Genomic DNA, 22,887 nt, shown 5'->3' with positions numbered 1-22,887 from the left:
TATCTTCATATTGATTTGTATTGATGCATATTCATCTGCAAAGATAGACAAGGCATTGTTTTCTCAAATGAACCCTGTGGAATAAGTCATCTTATGTTACATAAATAGTTTTGATTTTCTCTTCTGCAAAAAATGAATTTTGCTGTGGATGCTGATTTTATTTATAATGGTAATGCATGAAATTACCTGTAATGCCATTTGAAATATATCTGTAATAGAAGTCTTAAAACTCTGATGAATCTTTACAATAGCAACTTCAAATGCATTTTGTGTATAGTTAACATTACTAAATTTTTCCTTACTTTTCTGACTTACTTAGGTAAATGCCGACAATGCAGTAGACATAAATGATCTGGAAGAAATGGCCACTGTTTCTGTGGAACTTAATCTTGTGTAAAGATATATATATGACTAGAGTCTCAGGTTGCAAATTTATCCTTACATACCTGTTCTGACCCCCCCCCCCCCCGGTACGCCAAGGCACTCCAACACAAAGATTACTGCTAGACAATTTATTCACAGTAAATTAACACACTGACAAGATTTTGGCAGCAATCCAGACTTCCAAGATAAGAAATACACCTGAGAGCTTCTCCAGCGTTGGTATATCAGTTGAATCCTGCAAACAGCCTCCTCCCAAAGTCTCTCCTTATATACTCTCTTGGGAGGAGCCTAATTACAGCCACCTGGGTCCAATTATCTTGTGTATCTACATAGTTGCTCTCGGCGTTTATCTGCCCGCCTTTGCCTGGCGTCTGGGACCAACTCCCTTATCTCCTCCCCACTGCTCCAAGGTCTGACGTCATGGGCACACTCCCTTTGGCTTTCACTGCTGCTCCATGCCTCAGGCGCCTCCTGGTGGCCAATTATCCTCTCTGGTCCTTGGTCGGAGTCGGAACCCTGTCCAGGGTCCTCCACATCTTCCAGAGCTGACTCATAGGGCCCCTTGCTATCGGAGTCTGTTTGCAGCTCCAACGGCTCCTGCTGGACCACAACACATACCTAAAGGTAAGTCTGAATTTTCACACAGGGACATTTTTTTAAAGCAAATAATGCACATATAGAATAATTCTATTAAGAGAATATCAATTCTGACAACCAAAGTGTGTGGGAGGGATTGTCCAAATTGCACTTGTGACCACATGTACAAAGACTTTCTTACACGTGTCATACAATACATACAAATGATGCGGGATCTGACTGCACACTAGAAGCTACTATCTAGACTTTTTTGAGCTGAACTTCCCAACATACTTCTTGCTGCCAATATTTCCATTTTGGATATTCACACTTACCTTGGAGTTTACTAGATGTTCGGTATCAGTGCCCTAGAAGCCCAAAAATGTCAAATAGGTAAGGGTCAGTATTTTGAGTGAGCATTAATTTTGGAAATATTTGGTGCCATCCCTGCAAGGTGCATTACCTGCATCAGTGAAAGAAAACTTTACGGTTCCACGGAGCAATCTGAATATAAAGTGATCATTGATTGAATTATGAAGCACCAAGTTGGTGTTAAGTCTCAGCAATTACATAGATTTTCTCCATGATAATCAGTCTCTAACCTGGTCTTCCAAAGGTGCACCCATCTCCATGGTAGCTGAGTCCATCCACCTTGTTGCTGTTTGTCTTTTTCTTCTCTTCCCTCTTGCTTTTCCCAGCATTAGAGCCTTCTTCAGAGAGATGGGTCTTCAGATAATATGTCTGAAGAAGGATAATTTGAGCCTGGTTATTTGGCTTCAAGTGAGAACTCTTGAGTAGATTTGTTTAACAATCCACTTGGTTTTTCCTTGCCTGGCTATTTATGGTATTCTCACGAGTCTTTTCAACATCAAAGATCTACTAAGTCCCCCACAATGTGCAAAAATCCTAAAAACAAAGCCCTGAAAAAGTCACTTTTAAGTATAAAGGTCTTTCTGATCTAAATTACTGCTGTGATGCAAGAGATGGAGTGGCTTTGACAAGCTTGTGCAAATCTAAAGAATTCAAATTGAACACTGACATTCAGGCAGTCTGATGTCCTCCCTCCCCCCTCCCCGGAATGCAGCAATGAGTGATAGCATGAGCTTAACTGGAGAGATAGTATACCTCTGAACATGCCAACTCCAAATAAAATAAATTCTACTGGCAATTGCAATCTTGGTTTTCTTCCTAGGAGACTTCTTACTTACAACAGGCTTGGAGATACATTATTAAATGGCTTGCACTCCCTGCTCCCAGTCGAAGGAGATGCTCCTAGTCCAAAATGAATGTAAATAATGAATATAAATGAACAGCATCATCTTGTAAAGGCTTACTTAGCAGTAGGTCTTGGTGTATTCAGTAGGGATAGCTTATAAATAATTATCCATAATATTGCAGCTAGAAAACTAAATTATTTTTCAAAAAGAGTTTTCTGGAATATAAGCAAAAGTATAAATGAAGTTAGAATGTGAACAGAAACTAGTAACATAATTTAGCACTTTGAGAGCATTTTTAATGAGTTGCAATACTTCAAATAAATTATTAGTTCAGTAATTTAAGAAGTGCCTTTGCTCTTCTTGTATTCAGCTCTTCAGCCACCAAGACAAGGTTGCTGTGTCCTTTGGAGCCAAGAGGAGTCTAGAGATAATCCCTATCTCCCAATGGATCAGTACAATGTCATTTGAAAATGATGTGATGGTCTTCTAAGCTAAGGCAATAAGAAAGCAGTGATCTAGTCAGTGTGCCAATCAAATGATGTAGCAGAAATTTTAGCTTATGGAGAAAATGTCTTTCTGCTTTTCCTATAAGCCAGTCAAACAGCCTAATAGTGTGGATAGTAGGACTCAAGTTGTCTTTGCTTGGCCCCCAAATCACTTACTGCATTTGTGTCAGCCTTACTAGGTAGATCAGAGCAGGGAATTAACTTTACTGGAAAGCTAAAATTATTTTATTAAGATTGGTTATACAGCGATACCTCGGTACTCAACCTTAATTGCTTTGGGAAGGTACAATGAGTACCAAAATGATGAGTACCAAGCAAATTTTTCCCATAAGGAATAATGTAATCAGTCACAAGGCAGCTGACACCAACAAATTGTAGCTTGCACATTAAATACCAAACAAACCATGAGTATTGGGACAAATTTTCATGTCAAAATGCATTGAGTACCAAATTCGATGAGTTTCAAAGCAGTTGAATACCAAGGTACCACCGTAATAACATAATCTTGCAGGTCTGATTATGCAGTACCACCTCCTCCTTATTCTAGTTCTATCAATTATGGAGGCATCTGCCTGAGCTTCCAAATGTACTAAGTTTATAGTTCTGGACTTTAAAAAATGCTTCAGCCTCCTTTTGTTTAGGGAATGAGTCTTGCATATCTCCATCAAGGTCACTTTTCCCATCAAGGTACTTTTTACAATTTCTTCCACTTTAGTTACAAATCTTCAAGAGGAAACTTAACTGTAGTGCAGGCTTCTAATTGTGCATGCACTACTACAATCTAATTGTGCCTTTTCTATGTAGATGTATTGCTTGCATGTTATTTTTATGCTTAAATTTTATTTCTGTATGTTTTGCAATCTGTATAACATGAGAAAATCATCAGAATATGAAGAAAGAATGTAATGTTTAAAATCAGTTCATGGGGTTTCAATCTGACAATGGACTGCATTAATATTTAGAATGTAAGAAGACCCATGTAAGGGTATGAGACTGGATATTTAATTCATTTATTTATTCATTTATATGTTGACTGACATGCTAAAAATGGGGGAGGGTCTCATCCTTGGTGAAGACTTTGGAAACTGAAAGTGAAGTCTTGGAACAAGAAAAAAAACGTACATTTGGTCAGAAACCATGGTCCTTGGACAAGTCAGATTTAATACCTCTTTTCATAATGCTGTCATTTTCTTTCATGTAATAGAATACAAAATTTGCATCAGTTGTTTTCCAGATTGACTTGATTAAATCTACATTTAATTAAAAAAAATGTCTCCAAAAAATTCTCGAAAGCAATTTTAACATCCCCCAAACCTATTTCTTTTTCCTCACTTTTAGTAGCAAGCCATTACTCCATTTTCCCAGATGTAGGTTTCTGTAATACTTGGAGATCCCTGGACAGATTTATTGCTACTGTGTGCATTCAATCATCATTAGATGCTGGATAAGATGCTTGCAAAACTGAAGCAAGCACCATTACTTCCCAGAGACATTACAACAAAGGTTTTTGCTAAGCAAATAAGATTCTACGGTTTGAGATATACATATGGGTTTTATTTAAATAGAATCTGGCAGGATCATTTATTGTTCCTTATCAGTGTAGTGGGGAAAGCATTATTTGTAGAATTAAGTGAAGATGTCCCTGAACAAGCAGTCGAGTGGTTTATTGCTATTAAAAGCAAGCAAACTCTGCAATTTTATTCCAACAGAAAAAACCCTTCTTTCATACGTGTTGATGCATGAGTTAAAATCCTTTATTTTCTTAGTTAAATATAGCAGGAGAGTCAAAAATCAGAAATCTGGTAGAACCATTTTAGACTCAAAAATGTTATTAACAGGCATAAACTTTCATGAGCTATAGCTCACTTCATGAGATGAGAAGCTCAGAGACAACATTTTATGAATGCCAGTTTAGTCTGCAGGATATGCAATGAGAAGGTAATATGATCTTCACTCCCAGACACCTGAGGAGCTATTGCATAAATGATGGAACACATTCATTTTCTTTGATTTCCATTTGTCTTGGACTACATCCTCTATATATTTTCATTATTGTCTATGCTAATTGAGATTAATAGGCTCCATAGTCCATAACTGTTCAATGCTACATTGCTCCAGAAGGATCTGCAAAACAGGCCTACATTACACAGAAGGAAACCTCAACCAAATACTGTCAAGTGCCAGGGAAACCAAAAGATCCAGGCAGTTCAAAAGAGTATATAAAGATTTATTGCAAGCTTCGGAGTCGAACAGAAGTTCTCCAGCTGAACAGACATGAGGAGTGGGGGGGGCGGGCTCTCAAGAGCCTCACTTGAACCCTGTCTGACAAACCAATTCTGAGATCCTTTTTGTGTCACAACTCAAACTTTGCCCCCTGGAGGGGGGCAAAGAAGGGGCAGAATCTCATCAGACCCAGGGGGAGGCCACAGGTCCCCCACAGGTCGGAGATTTGTCCTCTGAATCGGAGTCGGGGTGGCAGCATGGCAACATGGCTGCACAAGAAGCTGGCTTCCAGCCAAAGCAACTGAACAGGGGTGTGAGGATGAGATGAAAGACCTATAAGAATTCATTTAACCCACAGTCATAAATCAAAACTTAGAAAACACAAAGAATCTTGAGAGTATAAATAATATTAATAGACAGATCTGGATTTTGGCAAAAAGGAAATAAAAAAACAAATATAGAATCAAAGGGAAAATGGAGGGTTGAAACACTAGCCTCCCCAAAAGGCCATTTGTTTGAAACAATTCGGAAAGTGACAAACCCACTCAAATATAAACTCTAAACTTGGTTTTGGATTTGAAATAGAAACCAAACATTCCAAAGGATTTACTTCATCTGAATTTCTTCCAACTAATATATCTTAAGCAACTACAATTAAGGAGAGATGGAAAAAGATAAAGAAAAAAACACTATTTTCTTACTGACAACTGTTGACCTAATCTTGCCTGTGCGGGAAGTTTTAATTAACCAACTGCCATAAATCGGAACTTGGAAAAGCAGGAGCGAAGAGAAACATACCTGAGTTTGATTGTATGCAAGTTTGTTCCTATTAATATATTTTGAGCAACTATAACCAACAAGAGGTGGAAAGTAGCAAAGGAAAAATAATAACAAAATTAAGAACTGGGAAAATATGAAGTTTTTCTTCTTTTTTCTGCAAAAGATCAAGATGACTCCAGCTTCTCTTCCGTTTCACATGAGTTGAGTTAGCTAAATTTAAGGTGGACCAGAACTTCAAAATAAGATCTGTATAACTAACTGTAATTTTGGAACTGGACATTAAGGAAGAACAAAAGACCAAGATGGCTCCCATCGCTCTGTTAAATCGGCGGTAGAAATTACGAGGAGGCGTCTGAGGTAACCTTGAACCGTTTATTCAAACAAGAACGAATAGAACATCAACTGTGAGTAGACCGGCACCTCTCCTTCATCTGACAGCCTTTTATACTCGGCTGTCAAATAGTTCAACCAATAGCCTCGCGTATGACAGCCCGGCAACCGGCAGGCGCGTCTGATTGGCTAAGATGCGCCTGGCTGCCGCCAAGCTGTCATTCGTAAGTCCGAGGACTTACGAGGCTACAACAGCTCTTCTCCATGGCAGCTGAATTAGATAAATTTAAAGTGGACCAGAACTCTGAAATAAGAACCGTATAATTAACTGTAACTGTGGAATTGGACATTATGGAAAGCTGGGAATTTGAAGAACTACGTGAAGTTATAAAAAAAATGCATAAATAATTAAAATCAAGCCTAAATAGAATTCTGAACTCAGAGAAGCAGGTATTTAAAGAAGGGAAGAAAGAAGGGGGGAGAGATAATGAAGGGGTAGAAAGGGTTGGAAATAAAAAGCAGACAAAAAACTCCATTGGGTTTGGGAGTGGTATAGGGAAAATTGAAAAGGGGGGATGTGTCCCAACAAAAGGAAATAAAAAGCAGACATAAAAGGTTTTGGAGGTTGACAGTGGCATAAGAAAAATTGAAATAGGAGGTTATGCCCCCAATGAAGGGAAATATAAAAGATTTCTTTGATGGTGGCTTGGGGAAAATTGAAGAGGATGGACATGTCAAAACAAAGAAAAGGGAGAAGATAGGAATAGAGAAGTATGACAAAAGACTTGGAAAAAATCAGACAACTAGAAATTGTTATATGGGAAAATATAGAACTGAGATAAGAGGTTTACTACTAAATAAAAATAAAAATGAGTTGCTAATTGATTGAATATGATAATGTAAAGATAATTAAATAAAGGTTAAACATGGAATATGGACAAATATGAAACATATGGGGAGATTGTATAGAAGAGGTTTGTGATTCACTCTTATATATGATAATAAAATTGAGTTGCTAATTGATTGAATATGACAATAGAAGGACAATTAAGCATGGATTAAAATATATGAAACATGGACATATATAGAACTTCTAAGATGATGAACAAAGTGAGATGTGTACCACTTGTTATTCTATATAGTAGATTAAGGGAATTGTAATGAATATTGAACAGTAAGGATTGCCATTTATAAACAATTAAGGGTAACCTAAGCCAAGATATGGAAAAATGGAGAAAGAACATAAAATATACTTACAATGGGAAACTATTGAGATTTAAAGACAGACTCACGAAGTTGGGGCGTGTAAGGATGCATAATTATATAAATATAATGATGAGAATAGCTGGGAATTGTAACCAAGTCTGTATCTCAGTCAAAATTAGACCCAGGTGGGGATTAAAAGCACAATGACTATATATGTATACATTTTTGTCTTAAAAACAAAGGAGGAAGATACATGTTTAAATATATATATTGAAAAGGAACTATGAATACCATCAACATAAAATGGAGCTCTCTCAGAAGCTGAAATACACCAAGTAAATGAGATGAAGAGTGTGAAGTAGAGGAGAGAGGTAAGGAAAGAAGAGAGGGATAGGAGAGAGGGCAGGGGGGAAGAGAAGGAGAGAAAGAAGGAAAGGAAAGGGAAGAGAGAAAGGGGAAGTAGAAAAGAGAAGGGCGATAGAGGGAAGAAAGGAGGTAGTGAGGGAGAGAAAAGGGAGAAGAAAGTGATGGATAAGGTACAAATATGGTGTATGGAGAGCAGAAGAAATAATTATTTTTGGGAGTTGATGATAAGACAAATTGATGTAAACATTTAATAATACAATACAATGTTAGCTAGGTAATAGTATACATGTGGCTATATATTATGAAAATGAAAAAAACTATTAAAAAGATTTATTGCAAGCTTAAGCGCTCTATAAGAATCTGAACTACTAATGGACAAAGTAAATTGGAAGTAGATAAGAATCAAAGGAATTCAAGGTGGACTGGAGTTAGATTTCTTGTGGGCATGAAGGGACTCATGACTGATGATGTGCTTGATCCCACCCTCCACCTGAGCCTGGTCATTTCCTATACTTGAGCTATTCAGCTATAGAAACTGCACTGATCAATAGCAATAGCAATAGACTTATGTACTGCTCCATAATGTTTTACAGCATTCTCTTAGCGGTTTACAGAGTCAGCACATTGCCTCCAACAATCTGGGTCCTCGTTTTACCAACCACGGAAGGATGAGTCAACCTTGAGCCGGTGAGAATTGAACTCCTGGCAGTCAGCAGAGTTAGCCTGAAATACTGCATTCTAACCACAGCACTACCAAGGCTTTGGTTCACATGGATAAGAAAACACTGTGTATTATACCATTTTTCTGACTACCAACTATTCTTATTATCTAGCATTTATTTATTGATTTGTTAAATTTATTTGCTACCCATCTCGCCATGGATCTACTCTGGTGGCTTAAAACAATAAAATGGAAAATGTGAGAAAAATGCAAATATAACAACAGCAATCAAAATAAACAATGGAAGTACACTGATATGAAATTAAAGAAGATGTGTGGGGGGAGCAGGAAGTGCAGGGGGGATATGGGGGGGTCAGCCAATTAGATCTATAGCAACCTCCAGTGATTTACCCTCCCTATTGGGTCCCCAAATCAACTGGCAGAGCCAGGTCTTCAGGCCCTTATGGCAGGATAGGACAGTATTGTGTAGGACATATAAACGCAATCCTTAGTTTCAGATAATTTTAGCAGGTAAGCAAACACTTGTGTGCTCCTGAAATCAATTGAGATATTAAAGAAACTGCTTGAAAGGTGTGAACATCCAACTTGCACCTTTTTCTTCTTTGATGACAGTTTTCACAAGTATAAGCAGGTGCAATTGTTTGTTTTCCATACCTTCAGCAACCAGATTGCAATGATGAAACACAGGACCTAATTATTCATTACACAGCCGTTTTACAGAATATAGTATATTTAACTGGGTCAATGGGGGAAGGAATTTATGTCTCATGAGAATCTTGAAAAAGAGGTCAACAAACCTCCAGGCTTTCACTGAAGTTAAACAAACTCAACCCATTCTATTGAATCAGAAGCTATACAGTATAATTGATATATGTAGCCCTTCCATTTAAAAAAATAGAAAGAACTGGTTGAAAAAATAGAAACTTTTCATTATAGGGCTCCCCCCTCCCCAAAGTCTGTCAACACAAAACACAGTTTTTTGACTTGGTAAATTGATTTACTTATTCATTTATTACATCAATTTATGTGGTCAACTGCCTTGCAGAAGCAATTGTGAACTGCTAGAAACATTTAAAAACAATATACAGCTAATCGTTGACTTACGTTTGTTTAGTGACTGTTTGAAGGTGCGACATAACTGAAAAAAGTGACTTTCACTTTTTGGATTTTCACACTTACAATCATTGCAACTGATTCATACTTATGACGGTTGCAGTGTCCTGGGCTCATGTGATCACCTTTTGCAACCTTCCTACAAACAAAGTCAATGGGGAAGCCAGATTCACTTAATCACCTTGTAACCAATTTAACACAGGCACTGGTTCACTTAACAACTGTGGCAAGAACAGTCATAAAATGGAGCAAAACTCTCTTAACAAATGTTTCACTTAGCAACAGACATGTTGGGCTCAATTGTGGTCATAAGATGAGCATTACCTGTAAAAGCCAATATCAATAAAACATTAAAAAAACTTCTACAATTATTGTTGAGAACCAACCCAATAAGCACCCGACAATACAATAACCCCTAACAGACTTGCCATGACTGAAGCAAGCCTAGTGTTTCCCCCTAGGGATGTGTGAACCACGAATGGCTGCTAGCCCGTCTCTGCTCCGGCTAGGTGGACGGAAAAACACAGGAAACATCACCGAGCCTAGTCGGAACAGGTGCGAGAGGGAATCCCAAAGATAGAGGGGGATTCGGGGGTTATGAATAGGTGGCTGTCGGAGGGTTGCGGCTCTCCGAACGGCCCCCGGGCTGTACGACCGCCCCTGGTAGTCCTCCGACTCTCCAGCGACAGAGGAAATGGCGGCACGCTGACGGCGCTTCTCCCTGGTGGTTTCCAACGCGCCCAGCGTCTTTTGACTCTGCTACAAAGCTCTCGACCAGGAGAAGCCCCGAAATTGGATTTTTGGCGGACAGTGGTGCTAGAGAGGGGGTGGCTGAAATCGGATGGCACTGAGGAGCCTGGGTGGCTGGCTGCGTTCGTTCTGCCCGCCGCCGCTGCCGCGGTGCTCCTCCTAGAGGCCCCCCCCCATCGCCTTACCAGCTGGCGACGATTAGGATACATCTCAGCCTTTTCCTGGCCTTTTCCAAGTTTTCGGTTTTGCTATCCATGACTGAGAGGAGCCTGAAGGAGTCCCTGGACTTTCTACAAGCTTACCTTTTAAGGTCTGAATTGAACTGGGAGTTAAAGTGGGAATTGTCGTGTCAGAGAGAGGGTAGCAGCCTTGGATACCAACAGAGGGGATTGTTTTGCAGGCTTTGGTGCCGCTATTACGCCCCCCCCCCAGGTACCTACCCCTCTTTTATATCATCCTAACGACTATGGAGATTACTCCCTTTATTCGGTCATCTTTACCATCTGACTCTCCCCTGGTGCCCTTTTGTTGGTCACCTGGTATTCCCCTATTGAGGCACCCTATCATCTGGCCGCCTCTAACTGTGGACTTTGGACCTTTCGGCCTGCCGGTACAGCTGTTTCTGATTATTACTCTCCATCATTGTCTTGGGGGCTCTATCTGAAATACAACTTATAGAAAAAGTCATCTGTTTGCTCCCAATTACCTTGGACCTTTTTGGCCGTTAAGATGAGGACCCAACTTACCCCCCCCCCCGAACACCCCGCCCGGGTTATAGCTGGACCTCAGCCATCGTGAACATTAAGACCTATCAAGCCTTGGCAGGCTTCGCACCTTAATTTTAATCTTAGCGCAATTTTTTTTCCTACTCTTTCTCTTCTCTTGTCTTCTTTCTTCCTTTGTTTGGGATATGTCTGGTAGATGCGTATGACTGTGTGAATGTGCCCACTTTTATTGCCCTATATTTGCTGTACTCTGTGTTTTAACTATCACGTGGGGATTGATTGAGCTAACGAATGAGTGTGTCTGATTCGGAGGGCCTGGCATGGAATGCGGGAGCTATAGGTGTGGTTGGGGGGACCACAGACACGGGAGTGGGTCGGAGCATTACGGTCGTAACGGGGAGGGGCAGATATGGCGGGGACTTTAGGGCTGGCCATTACCGGGGAAGGAGGGATCGCTACGTAATAGAGATCCCTCCTTCCGGCCCTATGAGTCCCACTCCGAGACCAGATGGCGCGAGTAACAAGGACCCTGGTCTCCGGCTGTTGTCGCTAAACGCCAGGTCTGTTGTCCACAAAGCTCCCCTCATCCGGGACTTAATTTTAGACGAGGGGGCAGACCTGGCGTGTATTACTGAAACCTGGCTGGGCCCGGAGGGAGGAGTCCCCCTCGTAGAGATGTGCCCAGAAGGATTTCAAGTGCTTCATCAGCCGAGAGCTCAGGGAAGGGGTGGGGGTGTGGCTATTGTTATTTGGGAGTCTTTAGTTCCTCGTAGGATCCCTGCTCCGGAGCTTGTCGGGTGTGAGTCCCTGCTGCTGAAGTTGGACCTCAAGGGTCAAGTGGGCCTGCTGTTAACGTACCTGCTGCGTTGCAGCAGCCCTCCCCTCGCTCCTCGAGTCGGTAGCCGAGCTAGCAGTTGAGTTCCCCAGGCTTATGGTCCTGGGGGACTTCAACTTGCCTACGCTCGGTGAACACTCTGATGGGGCGCGGGAGTTCATGGCTTCCATGACAGCCATGGGCTTGACCCAGGTAATTCGGGGCCCAACTCACTCAGCGGGTCACACGCTCGACCTCGTATTTCTCTCGGAGCAGTGGATTTGTGATCTTGGTCTGAGGGGTAATGAGATCATACCCCTGTCGTGGTCAGACCACTGCCTACTGAGGCTTGACTTCCGGAGACCAAACCCCCACTGTAGGGAGGAGGAACCGACCAAGTGGTTCCGCCCCAGACGACTTATGGACCCCCTGAGGTTCCAGATGGAGCTTGGGGTTATTCCTGACACTCTCGCCCACAATCCGGTAGAGACTCTGGTTGCTGCCTGGCACTCGGCAGCATCGGAGTCCCTCGACCGGATTGCGCCACTATGGCCACTCCGAGGTGGTGGATCCCGGAGGCCTGCTTGGTTCACCGAGGAGCTCCGGGAGAGGAAACGCCGAAGGAGACGCCTAGAGCACCTGTGGAAGTCCGATAGATCCGAATCGAACCGAGCACTTTTAACCACCTGCACCAAGGAATACATCAGGGCACTTAGGGCAACAAAAAGAGCATACTTTGCCTCCTTGGTTGCGTCCGCCGAGTCCCGTCCAGCCTCCCTGTTTAGGATAACCCGTTCCCTCTTAAATAAGAGGGATACGGGGGACCCCTTGCAGGGTAGGGCTGAAGACTATGCCCAGTTCTTGGCGGACAAAGTTGCTCGGTTTCGGTCGGATCTGGACTCCACCCTTGCAGATCCAGCCGAGGCACGAGTGGGCGACTTGGTAGACCATCGCTGGGTTGAGTTTCAGGACGTTACCCCCGGGGACGTGGACAAGGCCATGAGGGCTGTGAGTGCCTCCACCTGTGTACTGGACCCGTGTCCCTCCTGGCTGGTTGCTAACAGCAGGGAGGTGACACGGAGCTGGATCCAAGCGGTTATTACCACCTCGCTTCGGGAGGGGCACTTCCCCGCCGCACTTAAAACGGCGGTGGTGAGACCCCTCCTGAAGAAACCATCTTTGGATCCAGCTGTACTTAACAACTATCGTCCAGTCTCCAACCTCCCCTTTATCAGGAAGGTTGTTGAGAAGGTGGTGGCCTACCAGCTTCAGCGGTCCTTGGAGGAAGCCAATTACCTGGACCCCTTCCAGTCCGGCTTCAGACCTGGTTACAGCACAGAAACCGCTTTGGTCGCATTGACCGATGATCTCTGGAGAGCCAGGGATGGAGGCCATCCCTCCATCTTGGTTCTTCTTGACCTCTCGGCGGCTTTCGATACCATCGACCATGGTATCCTTCTGCGACGACTGCGGGAGGTGGGGGTGGGAGGCACTGTTTTGCAGTGGTTCTCCTCCTACCTCTCGGACAGGTCGCAGTCGGTGTTGGTCGGGGGACAGAGATCGACCACGAGGCCCCTAACATATGGGGTGCGGCAGGGGTCGGTCCTGTCCCCCGTACTATTTAACATCTACATGAAACCGCTGGGCGAGATCATTCGGAGGCACGGGATAAGATACCATCAATATGCGGACGATACACAGCTGTATCTGTCCGCCCCGTGCCAACTCAATGAAGCGGTGGACGTGATGAACCAGGGTCTTGAGGCCGTCAGAGACTGGATGCGGGCTAACAAGCTTGTACTCAACCCAGAAAAGACCGAGTGGCTGTTGTGTTTCCCTCCCAACAATTTGGCTAGCATTCCACCACTCAGGCTGGGGGGCCAAATTTTACACCCCTCAGACAGGGTTCGCAACTTGGGAGTCCTCCTGGATCCACAGCTGACCTTTGATTACCATCTGTTGGCTGTGACCAGGGGGGCATTCGCCCAGGTTCGCCTGGTGCGCCAGTTGCGACCCTACCTGAATCGGGAGGCACTCACAACAGTCACTCGCGCCCTCGTGACCTCTAGGCTGGAATACTGCAACGTGCTCTACATGGGGCTGCCCTTGAAGAGCATCCGGCGACTTCAGCTAGTCCAGAATGCGGCCGCGAGAGTGATTGTGGGTGCACCTCGGTTCACCCACATAACACCTATCCTCCGCGAGCTGCACTGGCTACCTGTTGATCTCTGTGTGCGCTTCAAGGTGCTTCTTACCACCTATAAAGCCCTCCATGGTAGTGGATCTGGGTACTTGGGAGACCGCCTCCTACCGATTACCTCCTCGAGACCGATTAGATCTCATAGATTAGGCCTCCTCCGAGTGCCATCTGCCAGCCAATGCCGGCTGGCTACTACGCAGAGGAGAGCCTTTTCAGTGGCAGCTCCGACCCTCTGGAACGATCTCGCCGTGGAGATTCGTACCCTCACCACCCTTCAGACCTTCCGCGCAGCCCTTAAGAACTGGCTATCCCGCCAGGCCTGGGGGTAAAGATCTGATCCGCCCCCACCCGAATGTTGGATGAATGTTGTTTACTTTTTAATTATGTGTTATGTTATATGTTACTGTCTGTACCCCCCTCCCTATAAGTTGTTAGCCGCCCTGAGTCCCCTCAGGGAAAAGGGCGGCCTATAAATAAACCTATTCAATTCAATTCAATTCTAGCCAGGGAATGAAGCAGTAATAAACCCATGTCAATACTGTCCAGGCAATGATTCAAGTCTATCTCATGTACAGAAATTTTTGGTCTCTGTTGACACACTGTCATGAGCACAATTAGTGTGATACATGACCATCTAAAATCCAGTCACTTTTGGATCTAGGAAGGAGTATTCTTCACACTACTACTGGGTAATTTGATTTAGTAAGTGTCTTATAAGAGCAATACACACCCAGGACAAAAAACAATGCTATAGCATACTTCAAACAATTATAAATGGATATGGCCCTCCCTCAGTCAAATTGCTTGGACACATTCCTCCTTCAAGCATTTGCAACCCACAGTATCTCCAAAGAGGGAGGGAGGACAAGCAGAACTTCTCATGCCTAAGCTCTAAAAATATTCACATTTACTCCCACGGACTCCCAAATGAGCATAAACACCGACACGTTGGAGCCTGCTGCCTTGTTGTCCAGGGTTTGACACTCCTTGCTGGATGTTGTTGGTTATTTAGAGTCATAGAAGTTAGAAAAGACCCCACCCCGGCTTAGGGAAAGAATCCACATTCAAATATCCCAGACAGGCAGCTTCTACTTAAATACATAGGACAAAAGCTAGCCCATCATCTCTCTTATGTTATGGCATATTCAATACTGGTTCCACTCTTCAGATATTTTTCCCCAGGAGTGCTTCTCCACGCAAATTCTCCCCCTTATCTTTTGTCCCAGGGAGAACACCACGTGAAAGTCTTGTTTTCCTTGCATGGTGTGCCATCCTTTTCCTTCTTGGAACACCAGCCTGGGAAGAATAACAGTTTATCTTCCGCCTACTAGAGGTGTGTTAGGAGGATACCACTATGTGGGGAAACTGGAGGAGAAGGCAGTTGTTGGCAGGTAGGATGAACAGTCAGCCAAAGTGAGTGGGAGAGGTTGTGTGAACTGGGGCTTGGAATGCGGCCAGTCCTGCTTTTTTCCCTTTCCCTTTTCCTTCCATACTGTTTGCTATCTGCCTGATTTAATGCATAAGAGGTGATATCATGAAATTGGGTCAAAACTTTCCTGGCACCGGATCTTGTGGACACCAGACATTTCCTGGAAGAAGTGGACAGGGCTTCTTTTCCCAAATGATTTTTTTGATCCAATATGTAGCCTGAGTCTGAAGGGACATTTGACTGGGTTACTGGCTGCTTAGCTTAAACATGTGGTGAGAGCTGTCCCAGAATGTGATCACTAGTTTTCCAGATAAAAGCATCTTCGAAAATAGGGTAAGAGTTGAACAGAAAAACAGCAGGGAAAGGGAAAAACTCTTAGGGGGTTTTCCCCACCACTTTTCTGCTTCCAAATTACTTTCCCATCCTGCTAGATTCAAATATCTGATTGAGTCATGCCTGAAAGTGCATGGTAAGAAAAATGGAGTAGCAGCTGGTGACAATTTCCATTGGTGACAATCAGTGGTGGGATTCAAAAATTTTTACTACCAGTTCTGTGGGTGTGGCTTGGTAGGCATGGCATAGCTTGGTGGGTGTGGCTTGGTGAGTGTGGCTGGGGAAGGATATTGTAAAATCTCCATTCCCTCCCTACTCCAGGGGAAGGTTACTGCAAAATCCCCATTTCCTCCACATCAGCTGAGACTTGGGAGGCAGAGAATAGATGCGGGCAGGGCCAGTCAGAGGGCGTATTTACCGGTTCTCCAAACTACTCAAAATTTCCGCTACCGGTTCTCCAGAACTGGTCAGAACTTACTGAATACCACCTCTGGTGACAATATGTTAAGAAAAGGATTAAGCAGCTTTCCTCTCTTCCAAGTCCCCACTAAATTCACTCTTGATGTTGCTTTTGCCTAGAGAAAAAGAACTGCCCAAACGTTTGTTACACAATAAAAGTACATGTAGATTCCATCTTACAGAAATTGTGTATTGCCAATATACATTTTGGATATAGCAAAACCATCTCTGAGTGATTTGGAACAGAATATTTTTTCCCCATGAAAAATCTTGGATTTAAATTAATATCAGAGGGCACCAAAATTCTAACTCTGATATTTAATTTCTGAGGGCTCAGGCTCACACAGCAATGGCCATCAATAGCACAATGAAAGTGTGATAAATGAACATTAATACATATACATATGTAGCCCGTTGACCAATTTCCCCCTTTTTACATTTGTATCCACTTCATTTGACATTTCTGCATGATGAGGGAGCAAACCTATGACTTGAGAAGTCATGGAATCTTTGGGGCAGCTTATAAACACCATAATAAATAAATACTTTTTTGGCCATTCAGCATGAAAATTATTCAAAATAGGTTTGGATCCTGGTAACCTGGGAATTCCAACTTTTTTTTTTCTGAGGCAAAACCTTTTCAGCCACCTGCTGAAAATGTCCCCTTTTCACTGAGTTTCTTTAGAAGGCTAAAACAGTGAAGATGACATAAAACCTGGGTACAGGACCAAGGAAATGTTAGCCTATGTGTCCACAGTAACTCTAACAGTGCAGCCTGGTGCCCATCAAATATATGAGAACTGCAACTTCTAGAATTTCTAGACCTCACAACACTTGGTTGTCTGGGAATTCTAGGTTTCATAGTCCCAGTTTATCTAAGTTGAGAACAGCTATTCTAAAAGGACAAAGGAACATCTGGACTCATGTTTTGATGACTAATAGAACTTTTTTTCTGGAGCATGAGTCAAAGCAGAAAAAGTCTGGATGTAGAAATGTTTTGACTTTGCTCAATAGGGTTAGGATATAATATTTACTGGATTTTTTCCCCTTTTTTTCTTGATGAAAGTTTCTAATTTAAAACAATTTGAATTGGAGATTAAATTGTTCCATTGCTCCTTCTGTTGTTAAACATAACAGCCTAAATCCCAGCCACAGATTTTGACAGAAAGTGATATTGTTAGCCTCGGTTAAACAACTGGATTCCTTAGTCTGAACATGTAGTAGGACAATGTGAAAGGGAGGAGTTGAAGTGGATTTAATAAAATCCTGCAAGAAACATTAATTGCTATGACAACAGGGAAAAATATACAAAACTTAAATTAGAAAAACAACAAAAGCAGAACTGCAGTGCTTTAGTTACCCAAATTAAAGAAAGAAAGATCCAAATAATAGATTTTTATTCAAAGGAATTGTACATCTTTTGATGGTTTTTGGAATGTTACAAGGTGAGAAAGGGTGATAATATAATTTTTAGTGTTGCTCTGGAACTATTCTGAACTGAAACTGATTCTATACTGAATAAAGTAACTTACAATTGGTCCTTACACTTAGGGCAATCACAGCATCCCCACGGTTACATGATCAAAATCCATGCACTTCTCAGACAATGATTACAGTATCCTGGGGTTATGTGACTGCCATTTGCAACCTTCCCAGAGAGCTTCCATCAAGCAAAGTCAATGGAGGAAGTTGGATTCACTTAATAGCCACGTGAGTTGCTTAACAATCATAGCCAAAAGTCATAAAACTGAGCACAATTCATTTAACATTTAGCCATGAACTTTCCAGTCACGATTGTGGTCATAAGTCAAGGACTATCTGTAATTTGAAAAAAGTCCCACAGGATGAGTTCTCTTGTAAGGAGTTATATAGGTAGTCCTCAACTTACAATCATTCATTTAGCAACTGTCTACAGTTACAACAGCACTGGAAAAAAATGACTTATGACCAGTCTATATTCTGGATGACATGATTACCATTTGCCATTTGCAACATTCCCAGCCAGCTTCAACAGCAAAATCAATGGGGAAAGCTGGATTCCCTTAATAACTATATGACAGTTGTTTTATTAGATGTTGATCAATACATAATGGTTGCATGTCTATGCATTATCTTCACAGAATACACTCTGTTTGAAGGCATCTGGCAAAGATGAATGTCTGCATGTCATGTGGTGGTAGTGTGTTCTGTTGGCTGAGAGTTTGTATAGTCAAGAAGTTCTTCCTGAATTGTAGCTTGAATTTTCAATTCTTGCAAATACTTCCTTGTAAACCAATTAGTTTAACTCTCCCTAAGCCAAAATGTATTAAAATACATGGAGGGTAGGCACATTAGCTGTGTACTCAGTTAACAACCATTATTGGGACTGGCATCTCTATCACAGAGTGATGTCGTTGCTAAATGAGATATCACATAACAGCAACTTGCACTTTCAATGCCAGCTTCTTCACTGATGCTGCTTGCCAGAAGTCAATGGTGATGGTCACAAATGGCAATCACATGACCACAGCACCCGGCAACTGTCACAAACATCTGCTTTTTGTAAACCACCCAAATTGTAATGTGTTGGAATACATGTTGAAATGTATGATGTGCAACAACTACAACTACAGTATTCAGCCAGTAGATGGCAGTGTTTGTAAATATGCTAGGTAGGATCTATGGCAGGGGTCTCAAACTTGGGTCGTCACGGTGGTGTCACATGATGTATTGTGACTTCCCCCCCTTGCTAAATAACGCTTGGGCGTGGTCAGTGTGTGACGCATCTGACCCGCGGGCTGCAAGTTTGACAACCCTGATCTATGGTATATACTCTACAGTCTTTTTGTTCTAAGGAATTTCCTGTTACAGTTAAAACAGTTAAGCCGCAAGACCCATGGAGACTGTACACTTTGTTTGTTTTGTAGGCTATAAATAAACAGAACTCCTAACACAATCATATGACTGTGGGGATGCTGCAATTATGATCATTCCTCAATAAGTGATCATAATGTCACTTTTTCAACACCATAGTAACTTTTAACAGTTGCTAAACAGGGCAGTCATTAAGCAAGGACTACCTGTAAGGCCAATATAAATTTATCTTAGCTCTATTCATTTCTTTATTCTGGCTCCACCTACATCTCATTCAAACATTAACCTTGGCCTTCAGCTCAACCAAGGTTGCATTCCCCTGATTAAATGATCTTCATCTAAACTTGATTGACTGTCATAAACATAGGAACAGCTTGCAACAACTGCCTCTTTGGCTAGAAGCAAAATTATTGCATCTACCAGGGATCATTAATTCAGGTGACAAGCTAGCAATCAGGGTCAAAATGGAAAGCCTGGAGAAGGCCTGATGACAAATGTAATTAGCATCAGAACTAAGGAACCAAAAGGTGGTTGTAATTATGGATTCATTAAACTGTAAAAAAAGAATATTTTTCATAAAAAAAATTATAGTTTTCCTTGAGTCAAGACCAGGGCCTAATTACTTTGAAATGAATAAATGTTACCTCTAGAAATACTCCTAATGCTCTTTACATTTGTAATAATGTAAATGCACATTTTAAAATAAGAAAAAAATCATGGCATAAACTTCCCATGTTTTAAAATCTAGCAAGGTGTGTTCATGATTGATTTATACAGAATTGCACAAATGCATGTTTTCCTTACATCCTTAGGGTTTGTGGCCTGGATGGATTTAGCTATTAATTTATCATTCCTTCCTCTGCCCTTGAAGCCTGGTTTGATGCTTTACAATAGTTCAGTGTTTTAAAAGGCTGTGTTTTGATTATGGAGATTTCCCCTTTTTTTCCTTAAGCCTGTAAAGAATTAGAAAGTGGTGATATATGAGCTACCTTCTCTGGAATGTCTGTTGCTGAGAGATTTAATGGGTTATTGGAATACACTAACTTTCCTCAGATTTCAGTGGAAGTACTGTAAATATTTTAAAAACATTTTTTTCTTGAAATAATGTGTGCATGAAATGAAAAATTGAAATAAATGACTGGGTACCTTGTATAACCCGTTACAATCCAAGGAAAGGGAATCTCCTTTGAACACCATAGGTTTCAGTGGGTACATAATGTATGTCTTGTATTTTGAAGGGGGGAAACTTCAGCCTCCAGTTGTGAAAAATCAGGTCAGTAATTTCAGTTCTAGCCTCCTGGTGGAAATCACATGTCACAATATTTGCCCCTTGTATTGCAAGGCATATGGGGCCTTGGGCCAAAATAAAACAAGGTCCACCCTTTTGCTATGGACTTTGTTTTGTAAAGCTGTAATTCTTTTTCCTTTATGCTGTCTTCCACCTTCCTTCCAGTGAAGAGATTTGAGAACAAGCAGCATATCTGTGAATCTTGCAGCTGAGGTCTTTTTATAGCAGAGGTCTGAAATAGCATATCTGAAATTTATTTCGTGCGGGCTTTGTTTGTAAGCAGATGGATATGCCAGATTTTGTCAAGATAGCTATAATTAATTATATTTTAATGTATGCATCACTTATAATGTACTTCATAAAGATCCTAGTCAGCCAAAAAGATTTTAGGCCAAATCAAGGTCAGATAATAGCATGTGAAGCTTTTCGTTAGGTAAGATTTTGAACAAAGAAAAGCCAGAAGAGGAAAAATGCGCGGTTCAAATTATTAAATGTCTTTTATCTTATTTTAAAGCAGTGTTTCTCAACCTTGGCAACTTGAAGATGTCCGGACTTCAACTCCCAGAATTCCCCAGCCAGCGAATGCGAATGCTGGCTGGGGAATACTGGGAGTTGAAGTCCGGGCATCTTCATGTTGCCAAGGTTGAGAAACACTGCTTTAAAGTTACTCTCTTGAAATGCAATATGGCAGCTATCTGAAGATGTCAAATTATGCTGTCTGGAATTCTGAGATGCTTCATTCAATTGCACCATGGATGCTCTTAAAGGCTGCTGGGATAAGCAAGTAGGTAACAAGGTATAAGTCTTATTAAGCTTTCAGTCAAAACCCAGCGAACGAAAAAGGTCTCTGTTAGGAACTAATCAGAAGGAATCTCAGAAGCTGCATTCTGCCACTGTATCTGTATCATCTCAAGACAAAATCCCCTCAAAGCCATTTAAGGATCTTAAAATCTAGGAAGATTTATGCAGAAAGAGGCAATCCCTCAGGTATTATGGTCACACAGGTTTTACAATTTCAAAGATAAAACCCAATTTATTGAAGTGAGTCTGGAAATGGACACTGTTTCAAGACTGAGCAAAAGTATTCCATCTGTCTGGTGAGCTACCATAATTTGTACGGAATGTAATTTATCCAGCATATCATCTCTCTGCCATTAATTAAATCAAAGTGAGCTGGGGAGCCTCAGAAAAGGTGCTGTTCTTTGAAGAGTTGCATTAATGAAAACAAATAGATTTTTTTCAAGCAGATGTGTCTTTTTTTTAGAGGCTTCTGCAAAAGGCTGAAAGAAAGAGGGCCCTGTTTCGATGAACAGTAGAGAGGTGCTGTATGTGTATGAGGGTTGCAGTAATTATTTCTAATCATTTGGAAGTGTGCTACAGTCTGTTTGTATTGCTTCATTATTCATTTCCCATTCTGTCTGAAAACTTATTATCTAAAATTTGTGGTTGTTTAATGTTTCCTTTCTATTTCTGAAAAGAGTTCAGCTTTCACCCATATCAGTCCATTTGCATATGGATAATAACATATGATGAATTCCTTTAGCTGATAGGTTGTCAGTTGTGATCCTGAGCACACTACTTAGATGAAACTCTGTATGACTTCACATCTATAGTAGATCAATCTACTGTATTTTGGAATATGTTGTTTGCTCCATCTATTCAGGTCTATCAATTTAGGAGCAATTTATCTTCCAATCTGGAGGAAGAAATGAAATCCCATGTCAAAAATGTGACAACACTTTAAAGAAATCATAGTACTACAATGTACTAAATAGACAGGTCCATTATGAAGGTAAAGGTAAAGGTTCCCCTCACACGTATATGCTACTTGTTCCCAACTCTAGGGGGCAGTGCTCATTTCTGTTTCAAAGCCAAAGAGCCAGCACTGTCCAAAGACATCTCCGTGGTCATGTGGCCGTCATGACTACACACCGAAGGTGCACAGAACACTGTTACCTTCCTACCATAGGTGGTTCCTATATTTCTATTTGCATTTTTACATGCTTTCAAACTGCTAGGTTGGCAGAAGCTGGGACAAATAACCCAAGTTCACTCCGTTATGGGGTGCTAGGGATTCAAACCGCTGAACTGCTGACCTTTCTGATCAACAAGCTCAGTGTCTTAGCCACTGAGCCACCGCGTTTCCTCTCATTATGAAGATGTTGGCTCAATTTCATGGACAGTTCTGGAAGTGATTTCATCTATTAACACACATTAAAATTATTCCTTTACACTAAAAGGGTTTATACATCATGTTAAGATATAATGGGATCTAATTCTGGCTTAACAGGAAATATGATTTATTCAAAAAGTCACATTTATCACAATTGCTGTGGTAGTGTAGTAGTTAGAAAGCAGTCTTAAAGTTAACTCTGCTTACATCCAAGTGTTCAAACCTGATTGGCACAAGGTTGACTCATCTTTTCATCCTTCCGAGGTTGGTAAAATGAGGACCCAGGTTGTTGGGAGCAATATGCTGACTCTGTAAACTGCTCATTGAGTGCTGCAAAGCACTATGAACAGTATATAGTGCTGTTGCTATCACAATTGTGGCTTAAGGCAATAAGTGAATGTACCATGATGTGGATTTGCTTGCTCACAGCATTCAAATACATTTGACAATAATAGCTCATATCTTCAGGTATTATATGGT

General features: G+C 41.6%; 1 long non-coding RNA gene across 1 annotated transcript in view; it reads right to left on the bottom strand.

The window, feature by feature from the left end:
• Positions 1-497: 497 nt before the first annotated feature.
• LOC148049629 (uncharacterized) overlaps positions 498-22,887 on the bottom strand; it is a 33,858-nt gene continuing 11,468 nt past the window's right edge. The window contains exon 2 of the long non-coding RNA XR_015697562.1: positions 498-984. This is a non-coding gene — a long non-coding RNA (uncharacterized LOC148049629). The remainder of the gene's footprint in view (positions 985-22,887) is intronic.

Source organism: Thamnophis sirtalis, unplaced genomic scaffold (assembly GCF_051295495.1).
Source record: "Thamnophis sirtalis isolate CommonGarterSnake01/CBP01778 unplaced genomic scaffold, rThaSir2_p1.2 scaffold_1, whole genome shotgun sequence".
In the NCBI taxonomy this organism is placed as follows: domain Eukaryota; kingdom Metazoa; phylum Chordata; class Lepidosauria; order Squamata; family Natricidae; genus Thamnophis; species Thamnophis sirtalis.
The sequence above is the reverse complement of the archived record's forward strand: the minus strand, read 5'-3'. Positions and strand labels throughout refer to the sequence as shown.